Here is a 14310-nt window from a genome sequence, read left to right as displayed (position 1 = left end):
ATTATAATAAAATGATTTAAAATAATATTAATATTACCTTTTACATAACAAATCTGATAAATACTTAATATCTTAATAATTCGTATAGGGATTTATATTGTATTAATATTAAACAATAATTATAAACCATATCAGTAGGGGTATATTATAATAATATAATATAGTATGCAATATTATTATAATAAAGTATTTTAATCAAATCGGGAAAAACAACAAGAATAATGTTATGATAAAATATGTATTATTGTAGTCATCAATCTCATCGCGCAGTTACGTAAGACTATAAACGAATATCTGGACAAATTTTAATGTCCATTAAACGCTATAAACATAATAAATGCAACTTTTTTAGACCGTGGTGGACTGTATATAATATTATTTCGTAATCTGTTTACTATTTTAAGCACTTGAACGCAAAAATAATAAATAATCATCATTGCGAAATATCATATAATTCAATAATTGCCATTATTATTTTGCCTATATACTTACCCGCGGGTGTGGAAGTATTTGCAGAAAATTAAGCCGGGTACATGCTCGCCCCAATACAAATCGTTAAATATTATTATATTTAACACGTCATCACTATAACAACCTACACAGGTTGTAATTCGTGCAGTATACGTCTTGTGCGTATGTTTTGGAAAAGCGTTGTACCATAAAATAATAATCCATTACAGGGTTGTGATGCGTGTTTCTCATTGTGAAACTTGTTAAGAACCAGTCAATTCTCTGGGATTTACTTTTCGATTAACTGCCACTGTGTATATACGATTATAATTAGTTAGAGGTTTGCCGAAAATTACCCCGAGGCGTTTTCTCGGCGCCGCCGGAGTGTGCTTGACTCCTGTCAAAAATAACACTATCCGCCTTGATTAATCTGTTAATCCCGCGAGAGGCGAGAATTGTTATTAAAAACTATGTGTGTATACCTGCACACAACAAAAGAGGATCAAAATCTGTATACGCATAGGATAGGTACCTATACGGTTTTTACGATGATCGCACGTATGGAACTCGAGAGAAAATCAATAAATGTGTATACACGACACCTAATAATAATAATTCGTAGGTATTGTAATTCGAACGCAAAATTTGACATGACGCGCGAAATAATGCAGTGACGTAGGTCGTGTTTAACTCCGTTAATATTTGAGATAATATTATTATACATTATAACCCGAGACGCTGATCACTTAGGTACCTATCGTTTATTTATTATATTATTGCGTTTGTAACATTAGATTCGGGGGCGTAATTCGCTGGTCGCGAGGGGGTGTGAATTTGCATCCCACATTCCCACGGCAGCGGGCGCTCTTTAAATAATATTTTACGTTTTACGGGGTATATGGACGCTTTTCTACAACAGCGAATAAAAACGTTTTGACGGTTTCAGAAATTATAGTAAATATTTATAGTTATTGTGATGACGTTATTTTCAAATGAATATTATAAAGTATCAATTAATTTTTAAATTTCAATCCTCCTCTGCCGTGTCCCGAGTTCTTTAATATATTTTATTCTCTTAGTTCAAATTTTCTACATTCCCTTCGGTGCTAAATCGTTTTTAAATAAAAATTATCGTAGTTTATTCGTATCCTCCGGATAAAAAATGTGGTGAGTCGTCATCGCGTGTCTAGACAATATATTTTAACAGCTGTAAATAGTATAATGAGTATTTCGTACTGTGACATGAAAGCGTATGATAAACCAATTTTAATATAATACAAGTAGGTGTATATTCACAGATTTTAAAATGTTTATATTTTAAATACTTACTTAATTTAAAATTCAAAAAATGTCGAATTTTTCTTTTGAATTTTCGAATGACCAATAATCGACAAATTACATTTTGATTTTTTTCAAACAATAGTTATGCGCCAACGGCCTATATATAAAAAAAAAAGTTCGCTCGTAACAATAGCGACGTGCAAACGTCCTACGCCCCTCCGATCGGGCGGCGTCGACTATCGGTAAATTATTTCGTACATTCCACTGCACTCACGTGTGCGCTTCACAATGTCACGCTAAAGGACCTTCCGGTGTGCATTACACACAATAATATGATATTATTATAATATGTATCGTGGTACACGGACGTCGTAAAAAACGTAATCGTACGCGGAAGACGCGCACCGGCAAGCGCGTACCTACATTTGGCGCGTGCGGGTCTAGCCTGCGCAAAATACGATTTGTGGTATTTATTATGCCAAACTTTTTACGTCTATACCTCGCCGCGACTATGACACAATAATAGTAAAATAATATTATTGTTTTCGTTCGCTTTTAATAGGTTTTTTTTTCGCCCACTAATCATTTAGGTAATGTCGCCTGCCCATATTATCATCGTCATTAGCAACGGGACGACGTGCGTGTGCGCTCGATACGGGACACATCACACTTGTTTGAATAGGTTGACCGTCACGGTCGCCACTGTTACGTAAGGTACACAATTCATTATCATACCAGCTCAGGTGATTGGCGAATCGAATATAGAGCTCTAACCAGACGACCTCCGCGCGTGTTACCGCGGTAGCCGCAGCACCAGTGAAATGTTTCATATATCGCATAGTCTAATCACAATAATAATAATATTATAGTCGCCAACCGTGGTACACGACGTCATAGCACGCGGATGGAGGCGATGGACACAATATAATATTATTATGGTCCGAGCAAAACGGTTGCGTGCTCGTTTTGGTTCGCTGTAACACTACGACTACCTGTCGATATACATACCTAATATTATATGTACATGCATAATGCTGTATTACATTACATTACGGAGAGCAACAACTCGAGAAGGTTATTAATATCGTGAACACATTATTATTATGGTGTTTCATAATTAACGGACTAACATTTTTATATCTCCATCGGCTATGATATAGGAGGAGGAGGAGGAGGAGGAGGAGGTAATAATATGTATATTACCTATTTATTTTCGTGCTGCTATTACCTGCTAAATTTATTTAAGTGTAATGATCTTATAACATTATTGTTATGTATATCGTGAACCGCGATGACGTGTAAGACACGTCTCAGACGTGTGGAAAAATTTGAATTTTTTTTTTTTAGTTTTCGAGCAAATTGACGGTTGTTATAATATTTTCACGAATATATTTTTATAATACAATTCGGCAGCGACGACGACGACATTGATGCATTAGCTGCGGTTTTAATTTTATTGCAAGAGATTTCTATTCACGATTTTATATTACTATTCGCATCTAAATTACGATCCATCATTTGAATATTTTTGCGAATTCCGACCAGTGAAAAGATATTGTTGAACGTTACACTTTTTTTTAAGATTTAGTTTTTTTTTTTTACATAGAAATATATTCACGAAACAGCACATTGATTTCGTCTATCAATAACCCGAAACGACCCGGTCAAACAATATTATAATAATATAATATATAATATTTACGACGTGCAGTTTTTTTTTCTAAAATTATGGATTGGCTATGTTACACATCTTGGGCGGTCTTTGTTGTGGGATTTATGTGAATTTTGGCGCGAAGGCCGAACACCCGTAGAGAAGTTTAATGTAGTAAAATATAAATTACAAATATTTACCGATTTAATATGAACACTTTAAACAAATCATTGAATGAAAAACCATAAGATATAAACAATAATAATTCCATTAAAATATGGTAAGTTTGTTTGATTTAATAATATTCCATGGAGAATAATTACTTCTATACGTGTATGCATATGCGTCCATAATTTAATGATCGTACAAGCAATTCAGTAATACAATAATTTAGTTGTGACCACCGCGGGGTAGCCAAAGCTGTCAAGTTTGAAGACCCGGCCATATTGTCGACAACAAATCCACAAATATTTAGTATATATTTTTATATGAATATTATTTTTAACTGTACTTACGAAATCATTTTGAGTAGTATAGTTGCAACTTGCGAGTATATACTATATCACGGTGAGCACCACTGTGTTTTTCACAAAATATGGCTAACCACCATGAGATCCAATTCTGAGTCTCAACAAATTGCCAAAAGTTGGCTTTTGAGACCAATTTTTGGGTCTCACTAAAATCATTTTCAGCCGATACGCCTTTCTGGGTCTCAATATTCAGTATTTTCTCGTCAAATTTTAAATCTACAGTGTTGCCACTTTCAGTAGGTGTTACAAGTTTGAAAATATGATAATTCGTTTTTTTTTAATCAATATATTTTGTTTAAATTGTCAAAACTGTAAACCTATGAAAAAAAAAACCGTGGCGGTGAGGAAAAAATTTGATGAGACCCAAATTTGGGTTTCATTGCGCTCAACGTGATATACATATATGAGTACATTGTACGACAGTGCTTTATACGATATTTTCTTTGATTAAACAAAAACAACAAACCAACAACAATGCCGCCATCTCTCTTCTCAGATCACATGTGCATTACCAAACCGATTGAACCGTCGTGTTGCTTCGTTCAAAACGATATTATGTAGGTAAAAACGAATTTTGACGACGTCGACTGCAGCTGTAGCGGCAGCACGCCACTATTATAATATTTGGCTGGGTAGCAGCAGCGAGCAAAATGCAGCAATATGGGTGAAAGGAAAATCTTTTTTTTTCGTCTAACCTAACCATACTTTAACTATCGTACAGCTTGTTCAGCAATAAAATAATTTAGTTGTGACCACCGCAGGGTACAGCCAAAGCTGTCAAGTCTGAAGACATCGGGTGACAATTGTTGCCAACAAATTCACAAATATTTAGTATATATTTTTATATGAATATTATTTTTAACTATAACCACGAAATCATTTTGAGTAGTATAGTTGCAACTTGCGAGCATATACTATACATTATATAAGTACGCATACCCCTGTTTTATACGATATTTTCTTTGATTAAACAAAAACAAAAAACCAACATCAATGCCATCTCTCTTCTCAGATCACCTGTGCATTACCATACCGATTGAACCGTCGTGTTGCTTCACTTAAAACGATATTATGTAGGTAAAAACGAATTTTGACGACGTCGACTGCAGCTGTAGCGGCAGCACGCCACTATTATAATATTTGGCTGGGTAGCAGCAGCGAGCAAAATGCAGCAATATGGGTGGAAGGAAAATCTTTTTTTTTCGTCTAACCTAACCATACTTTAATTATCGTGCAGCTTGCTCAGCAATAAAATAATTTAGTTGTGACCACCGCAGGGTACAGCCAAAGCTGTCAAGTCTGAAGACATCGGGTGACAATTGTTGCCAACAAATTCACAAATATTTAGTATATATTTTTATATGAATATTATTTTGAACTATAACCACGAAATCATTTTGAGTATTATAGTTGCAACTTGCGAGCATATACTATACATTATATAAGTACGCATGCCCCTACATTATACGATATTTTCTTTGATTAAACAAAAACAACAAACCAACATCAATGGCATCTCTCTTCTCAGATCACCTGTGCATTACCAAACCGATTGAACCGTCGTGTTGCTTCGCTTAAAACGATATTATGTAGGTAAAAACGAATCTTGACGACGTCGACTGCATCTGCAGCGGCAGCACGCCACTATTATAATATTTGGCTGGGTAGCAGCAGCGAGCAAAATGCAGCAATATGGGTGGAAGGGAAATCTTTTTTCGCCGTCTGTATAATATATACAATGTATGTAGTTGGGTTATATCGTGTACGTTATATTACATCTAGGTACACACGCGCATAATATGAAACGAAGGGCACTCGCGAGTTTTGTTTATTTTTTCCGATGCGCAGCAACATTCGTACGGGTAAAAAAACCGACAACAAAAAAACACTACTTATGTGTACCTATATATATATATATTATGATATCATAGTTATTATATATCGACTCTACGAACTCGCGTGTACAATATAATATATCGCACGCGGTGTACACGACGTGTGTTGCTATAATAATAATATAATCACGATTCATAATATTATACGAGATGTAGGTACCCATCTATACCGAGTATATGGTATGATGTGTGCAGCGGCGGCGGTGGTGGTAAGATCGGCGGGGGCGGGAGACGACCTGCACTAGGGTGTTATTACGCCACTGCTGCTGATGGTGCTACAACTACACCGCACTTTATATACATATGTGTGTACACCCGTCACCCACCCACGTCCGCGTACCCACAATACACACATGTAGATAATAGACGTCATAATATTATAGGTATGCGTATAGTGCCTCTGAACAGCGTATACGTCGCTGCTTCAATAATGATATAGTAATAATATGGCGATAATAATAACTATCGTCGGTTTTCGATTCGGTGAGAATATCATAATACGCAAGCACGTACACACGCATACCTAGGTAACATATTATCGTACGACGTGAGTCGTAATACCATTACGACGATCGTGCCGCGAGATTAAACTTCCAAGCATACCGCGACCGCGGTATACTCGCCGCCGACTGCGCTATACGACGACGACGACGACGCAGCATTCTTCACGCGAAGTTTTAAATCACGTGATGATTACCGACGCCATGCATTGTTGTAGGCGGTATACCTATAATAATGTATAGGTACTCTGTGGACATTAAATTGCAGTCAGCTGTATAGTTTGCGCGCCCGTCTGTACGGCATAATATGTCTGCATGCTCTACCACACGGGCACGCACCGACACGATATTAAATTTCAACCCTTTCCCAAGCAATATGCTGCCACGGGGAGGGGCGAAAAAAAACTATCTCAGTCATATATTATACACTCTGATGCTGCGCGACGACGTGCCTGTGTGTGTGTGTGTGTGTGTGTCACACCTCTCAGGTCGCGAGGAGATGCGGTCGTGTGTCCTGCAGCAGATCTGTGTGTTTTTGGGCCTCTGCAGGAAATCAGAAAATAATATAATAAACATATAATATTGTCATACATAGGTATACCTACAGCTACCGCAGTGGTGACCGGTACGGATGTTGGTTCGGATTTTATAAGCCACTATAATATCGCAATATGGTAAACAATTTTTGGGCACTGTTGCAGTGGCGTTACATACTCACAGGGGGTTGGATGTGCGAAAGGTGAAAAGGCTCGTTTTACTCTCGTGATGCATATATTATATTACCCATGCGCTAAACATTAAATAGCTGTCTGATGTCTTGAGCTGCAGTTGCAATGATGAAACATTCTTCTTTTTTTCCAAAGCTCCACGGTTCCGAACAATATTTTTTTTTCTAAGGCAGGGTTGTTAGCCCAGCGCTAAACTCCCAACCTGGAGGACCAGTCTATTCCAACCAATTAAGGTCAGAGTAGGGCTATTGCAGTGTACTTACTAAGTACACTGGGCGATGGGCATGCCACTTTCCCTACGCCTAAAATGATGAAACATTGCTCGAACATTTATTTTTCTAATAACAATATTATATCGCCTATATAATTTTTTGCCGCCCTCAAAAATTTACCTCTTGGGGCATTTTCCCTATCGCCCCCCCCCCCTCCTTTAGATGCGCCACCGTTCATAGGTAGGTATTATCGTTGCACGACCGACATTTCTTCAGCTTGTTCGTCGTTATGTTTCACGCCGCACAAAACAATCGAGATGTACCATACGAACTTAATTTTTTTTTTTGGGGGGGGGTTAATAAGGCTTCAACTTCTGAGGTAATTAGCCTGTAATAATTTCAAAGTATTAATATTAAAACTATGGGAATACATAATGCTTAACATTAGAGAAAGTGTGCGAAATATATTATTTACATGTATTTTTTTTTTACAGTAATTTGCTAAGCTTAGTTTGTGAAAAAATCGTATATATTTTTGGAGTTCTCTTCGCCAAGTTCGCATCGTTGTGATGGGTTTCCAAGAATTTGTCTGGAGCTGTCGAACTTGGGGCATTCTAGTGCGATGTGTTTGATCGTCAGTTCTTTGTCACAGACTTCACAGGTCAGGCAGTCTTCTTTAGTTATGAGGTGCAAGTGTGTTAGACGGGAGTGTCCTTGTGATAACTACTTCTCCATGCCTGGATGAGGGTGAGGGGGTTTTCCATGGGTCGATTGATGTTTTGATTTCTTTAAGGAACTTCAACCAGTGTAGAAATTAAGCGGCCCCGACGTCGAGCGTGACGTACCGGTAAAAAGTCCTCGTCCAAAACTTTGGATTTTCGTCGTAAATATTAATAGTGTTGTTGTTATACGTCGTCGCTAACGCTATAATCGTCACAACAACGCTTCTCCGCTCGGTGATCGACAACCTGGAGTTACATATACAGACGGAATGTTATAAGCGATCGTATCGCGACCACGCCCGAACGCCCCCACGCGCGAGCGATACGAAACGTTTTCGAAAAATGTGACCGCAGTAGGTACACGACGACGACGACGACGACGACGATTTAAGTTATTTAACACAATATAATATATATATTTTATAGGCGTAGGTACCTTCTACCTCTACGACGATAATTTATCGACACACGCTCTTTCGGTGAGGCACAGGTGTCTGCACGTGTCCCGATTACGTATATATAGGTACCGTAGTTGGTATGTATATTATATACTATTATTGTCGTAGTTATTATTACCATTATAATATATTATAATAATATTATATCGTTCGGCGCTTACACTACACAACAATGCACTTTGCATGGGATTTCGCACCGGTCTTTTATATTATTATTATTATTATTATTATTATTATTCTTTCCTAACCGCTATTATGCGTACCGCCCGCGCTTTTTTCACGTCGTCGTCGTCGTCGTCTCCTAAACGTTTCACTCGGCCGATCGCAAAACGCTTTCCGACGACGGTCCTGCGACATGGGCGGACCTGTATAATAATATGATAATGATATTATTACATAGATACGCCTCCGCCGGATGCAACACCGCGGGACCCGAAAATCTAAATAATAATAACAATAATTATTCTGATTATTGTATAGGTACCGCCACTCAGCGGAGCATTGGGAAAAGTCATTTTTCACGAGCCGATTTACATATATATTGCTCGAACCCGTGTACGCACTATAATGTGGGGCGGCTGATATAATACTAATAATAATATTATATTGTTATGTGCGCCTTTATTGTATATTTCGTGTGTGTGTGTGTGTGTGCAACGCGAAACGATAGGCATACATATTATAATCATTCTCGCAGGGCCGTTGTGCTTATTACAGATATCATTATAATATGTATATAATATTATTATTGTAGGACTATATACGTGCCGGTTTATCGGAGTCGATTCGAAGTGGAGTACAATGATGTAGGCGCGTGTACAATACACAGATCGTGCCTGATGGATTTTATTCAAAACATAATATATATATATATATTATTATAATATATTACTTAAATCGTCGTGTTTACGTCGTACAATACATAATATATACACACAATACAGGTCCACATACCAATATTGCGTTATCCGTCCGATGTAAAAAAAACGCATAGTGTACTGCTGCGATGTAGGTATGTGTTTATCGTATTTAAATGAGATTCGATTTACACGAGATATTAGTGTCGAACGGCTGAACGCGTAAAATGTACCATTTTATTTTATAATATTATTTTCAAACGCAACAATTATTATTATTATAAAATTTTTTTCCTTCATTTTTTTTTGTTTTGCTCGTACAACTCTGCAACACGGTAAACACGTCTTATAATATTGTCGCCCTCTTGGGCGGTGACGGCTTTGTATATAATGTGTGTGTGCATGTGTTTTTCTCTATCTCTTTCTCCTGAGAGGCACTGCGTTATTCCTATCGACTAGAATTATAAAAACCGATTTGCTTATAAAATACATTTGTATTGATAGTCGTTAGATCAGGCAAGTGGACATGAGTGAGATTATGAAATAAATATGGACCAGAAATGAACCATTGACGTTTCTGCCCAACTCCCCCCTACAAAAAAAATAACCCTAAGAGGAAATGCGTATGCTATTATGTATATACACTTAGCGTTTAAACCATGATTTTAGAAACACGACGATGAGAAACAGCTTTATACTTGTGTGTTATATACTTATATAATGGTCAATCGATTAATAAGACAGGAACACGCTAAATAAAAACCATAAAATAGTCATAGAACAACACTTTTTTTAAATATATATGTGTTTTAATGTTTCCGACTTTTTCGTTCGTGAAATATTCTGTTCATAATTTTTTCGTATTATACTGTACTTACATATTATACACCCTTATTTCGTAATAATTACCGTCCATTATAGAAGTGTACTGATAATATATGCATGTTCCTAATTACATATATTTACTTATGTTGCATATATAGGTACAATAATTAAAAACAGATAGCATGCCATTTTATTTCGAAATTATGGAAATTATTAAAATTGCAATTCTACATATTCGTGTTGTACAGGTATATACCAAATATATGGAGTATAAATGTACCTAATCGGCTAATCATATTTCAACAAGTTTATTATCATTAATATAGTAGATATTATCTTAGACTATACTAACCTTACAAAACATTGTAAGATATATTGTTTAGTGGAAAATTACACAGTATTGTTATAAATGTTTATTATTTCAGTTTTATTTTTGCACAAATGTACCTATATATATTTATGATGTAGGTAATGAATAATAATATATGTATATTATAATCTCGAGCTGCTCAAAATAATGCGTACAATAGAATCAAAAATAAATATGAATTCAATCCTAACGACATAACACATATCTATAGATACCTACCAATAAAATAAGAACCGGATAAAATCAGACAGTCACTCATGAGTAGCTAGTTAGGAAGGTGTTATAAAAATAATTAAAGTGAAGGTTCTCAATGTAAACATAATATAATATAATATTATGCTTGCATACAATAATTGGTCAGCGGTATGAAATTTAAAGGTGTACAACAGTTTTTTTTATACATAACGATTTATATCGGCTTATCAATTTGTAAATGTAATTGCGAAGGACTCTCTAAAAACGCATTATCGGAAATTTGCAGTCTTAAGGGTACAGCGACGTTAATAATACTGTTGAACCGAACGTATTAATTTGTTCAAGCACTATATACCTATCTAATATAGCAAATAGTGATATAATATTCTAAGGACACATTTCGATTATAATTATTGTGTAGGTACACTTACAAGTATTTGTGTTCAGATCGCGTAAAGAACACGTTCAATAATAGTACCGGCTTCTTTGATTTTTCTCCATTACCATATTATATGAATATTCGATTAAGATTAAAGTTTAAAGAAACATTTCCTGGAAAGTATAGCTCCATTTCGGATGTACAGGAACGGTACTACGGACAGTAGTCAGCGGACACTACGGTGTACATTTTATTAGGTCTAAAAAATAAATTTATTATTTTCTCTTCTTAAACACTTACCTATACCAACAAAAAATACCAATTTTTAAAAAATACCAAAATTGAGAGTTTTGTTTGTTAATATAATATCAATAAAAACCACTGCTTATTTATAATTTTAAATGTCCATAGATTTGTTTTGGCTCTTAAGTTATAAAACCACTAATATAATATTGTGTTCTTGTTGATTGTTGGTATTAAGTATACATTTCATCCAGCAACTTTTCAAACAGTGATTACTGGATTAGGAGAGTATATAGGTTCCATTTATATTATAGCGAATCTATTTAAATAGTATTATAGCACTGAAAAGCACTTCTTTAAAATATGTGCCATGTTCAGAACAAATATTTCATTTCATATGTCGTTATGGGCTTCATGCACTCTTGCTATTGTTGCAAGTGCCGACTAGATGGTAATTTTGGTAATTTAATTGGCACAGTCAAATTGTTTTGAAGTTTGAATCACGAAGCGATAAGTTTTGAATGGTTTGCGATGCGAAACGTTTTAGTTGGTGTGGCGGGTGGCATGGGGTTCAATAGTAGATATAGTAAAAATACTAAAATCCACACAAAATGTGACGGCGACGAACTTTTCAGTTTTTGTGTTAATATTTTTGCAAAAATAATTTTGAAAGTTTATTTACCTCATTAGGCGGCAATTTACAGTTTGAAATAATATGGGAACATGAAAATGTTTTTGTCATCTTGTAATCAATATTACCAGTTGAACTATGATGGAAGTCTAAAAAATGTACTTATAATTCGAACTTTCTTATGTATAAATTAAATTCGTCAATAATTTTGATCTTGTGCAGGGTTGCAATAGACAATTTATCTAATAGGTATATAAACTGTTTAATGAGATATAATATTATCTCTACTGAAGACCATCGACTTTATTAGATAAAACTTTTATATATTTTCATTACATTTTTCTGAACTATATATGGTGTGTATATTAATGTAAATACACAATTATTTGAAAAATATTATAAATTATCATATTTTTTAATATTTTATATTAAAATAAAAGTTGGGCAAGTGGGTACCACTCTACTTTACGGTAGGTTTCATGTGGGTCACCGTAATAGATGTGTTAGTTTTGAATTCAATGATCATTATAATACCTAAATGAAAAACGATTCCGAGATGGACGGTGTAAAATTTGCGATTAGTGATAATAGGTAGGTAGGTTGAATATTAATTTTTGGAAAATAAATACATTTAATTTTCATACCTGCCTACTATTCTAAAATAATCAGTAATTATTGGTTACATTATGAACTACAACTTACGAGGAACCTTGTACTAAACTTTCTTGCATTATAGCTATTTAAATATAACATTTTATAAATTTTTGATTACAAAATAATTTGCAAATTTTCGCTGTTTTTACGAATTTTGTCGAAATTTGAACTTAAATAAACGGAAAACGGTCTTACATTTTGGCAATCTTATAGTTACCACTTATTAGTGGCATTTACCAACAATTATTAAAATAAATATTAAAATTTTAACAAGTGTTCGTGTTTTTTTTCCCGATGATTTTAAAAGTACTGAGAATTTTTAGTTTTTACCTAATAAAAGTAAGTACCATTAAAAGATCTAAATTGCTACCAAAAACCTCCATCAAAGTTGATGATCAGAGCATTATTTCTACTAGAAAAAGTGTTTCCAGACACAAACATAAATAAAGCAGACGTCATCATTGTAAAATAAATACATTCATCGCTACTCTATACAATTATTACTTGCCTAGTTAAAAGTTCTATATTTGCGTTTAATTTCAATTCTGTGATATAATGTCTTTTAAACTATAGTTTTACAATTTGCATTTTGCATACCCACCTTTGTTCAGTTTTAAATCTATTTCGGACGTTCCTTTAATATTTCTACAAAAAAAAAAGAACATTAAAAACAATGTTTGATGCGAGGAAGTTTGCAAATGCTATTACGATAAAAGTAAAGCGTTTCGTGCACTGAAATAATAGTATAAAATATACTTACTGCACTGCGTATAAATAGACAATAGTGTACGGTTCTTTATTCACAGTCGATTTGATTAATAATTCTGAATCAATAATTATAATAAAGATAATAATAATAATAATAATAATAATATTTTTATTGTTAAGTAACTATAATACAGATAATAATAAACACAATAATATTATAATTAGGTACATATATTATGATATGTACAAATACGCAAATTGCAGTATTATAATATTACGATACAGACGATACCTAATACAATATTTCGAAAGATAATAGGATACGATTTCTAGTAGTTATAAAAACTGTTTATATACCCAATTGCTACAACTTTAAATATACGTGTTTCAAATATAAAATGAAAAAAAAATTATCAATACGTGGTAAAAAGTCACGAAAACTTTCTGATCAAAGTTCGATGGACATAATTTAATACGAGCGTATATTTTTTCTGAAAAACCATAAATCATTTAATTCGTTGCTACTGTTGTAACAATCTATTGTACTATATGTACATAATTCTAAGCATCCAGAATATTGTTTTTATTTTTGTGAATCTTAAATACAAGGTTCTGCGAGGAATATCAAATTCTTGGACATTGTTTTATTTTTTAAAGCCACTGCATCCGAAATTAAAATACATTTCTCGGAGATAGTCAGCTTCGTAAATTTTCGATTTTCTGTACCTAATATTTAGTACGAAACGCGTTCAAAATGGTTGTGCACCGTATAGTTACCTCAAACGTATGGCTGAATAACACGTTCAACTATTAAAATTAAATTCATGAGACTTATTGATTTTATATTTTGATATTAAGCAAATGTATATTTTTTTCCGAGTCGTCAAAAATTGGTAACTATCGAGCTAGTATTTAATATATCGAGTCTAAACCGTCAATATAATATCATTAAGTTAAGTTAAATTGTTGTGTGTATGAAAAAACGTCTATTTATATATAATATTTAAATTTGTAATATTAC

The sequence above is a fragment of the Metopolophium dirhodum genome, chromosome 9, assembly GCF_019925205.1.
Source record: "Metopolophium dirhodum isolate CAU chromosome 9, ASM1992520v1, whole genome shotgun sequence".
NCBI classification, from domain to species: Eukaryota; Metazoa; Arthropoda; class Insecta; order Hemiptera; family Aphididae; genus Metopolophium; species Metopolophium dirhodum.
Note: the sequence above shows the minus strand (reverse complement) of the source record.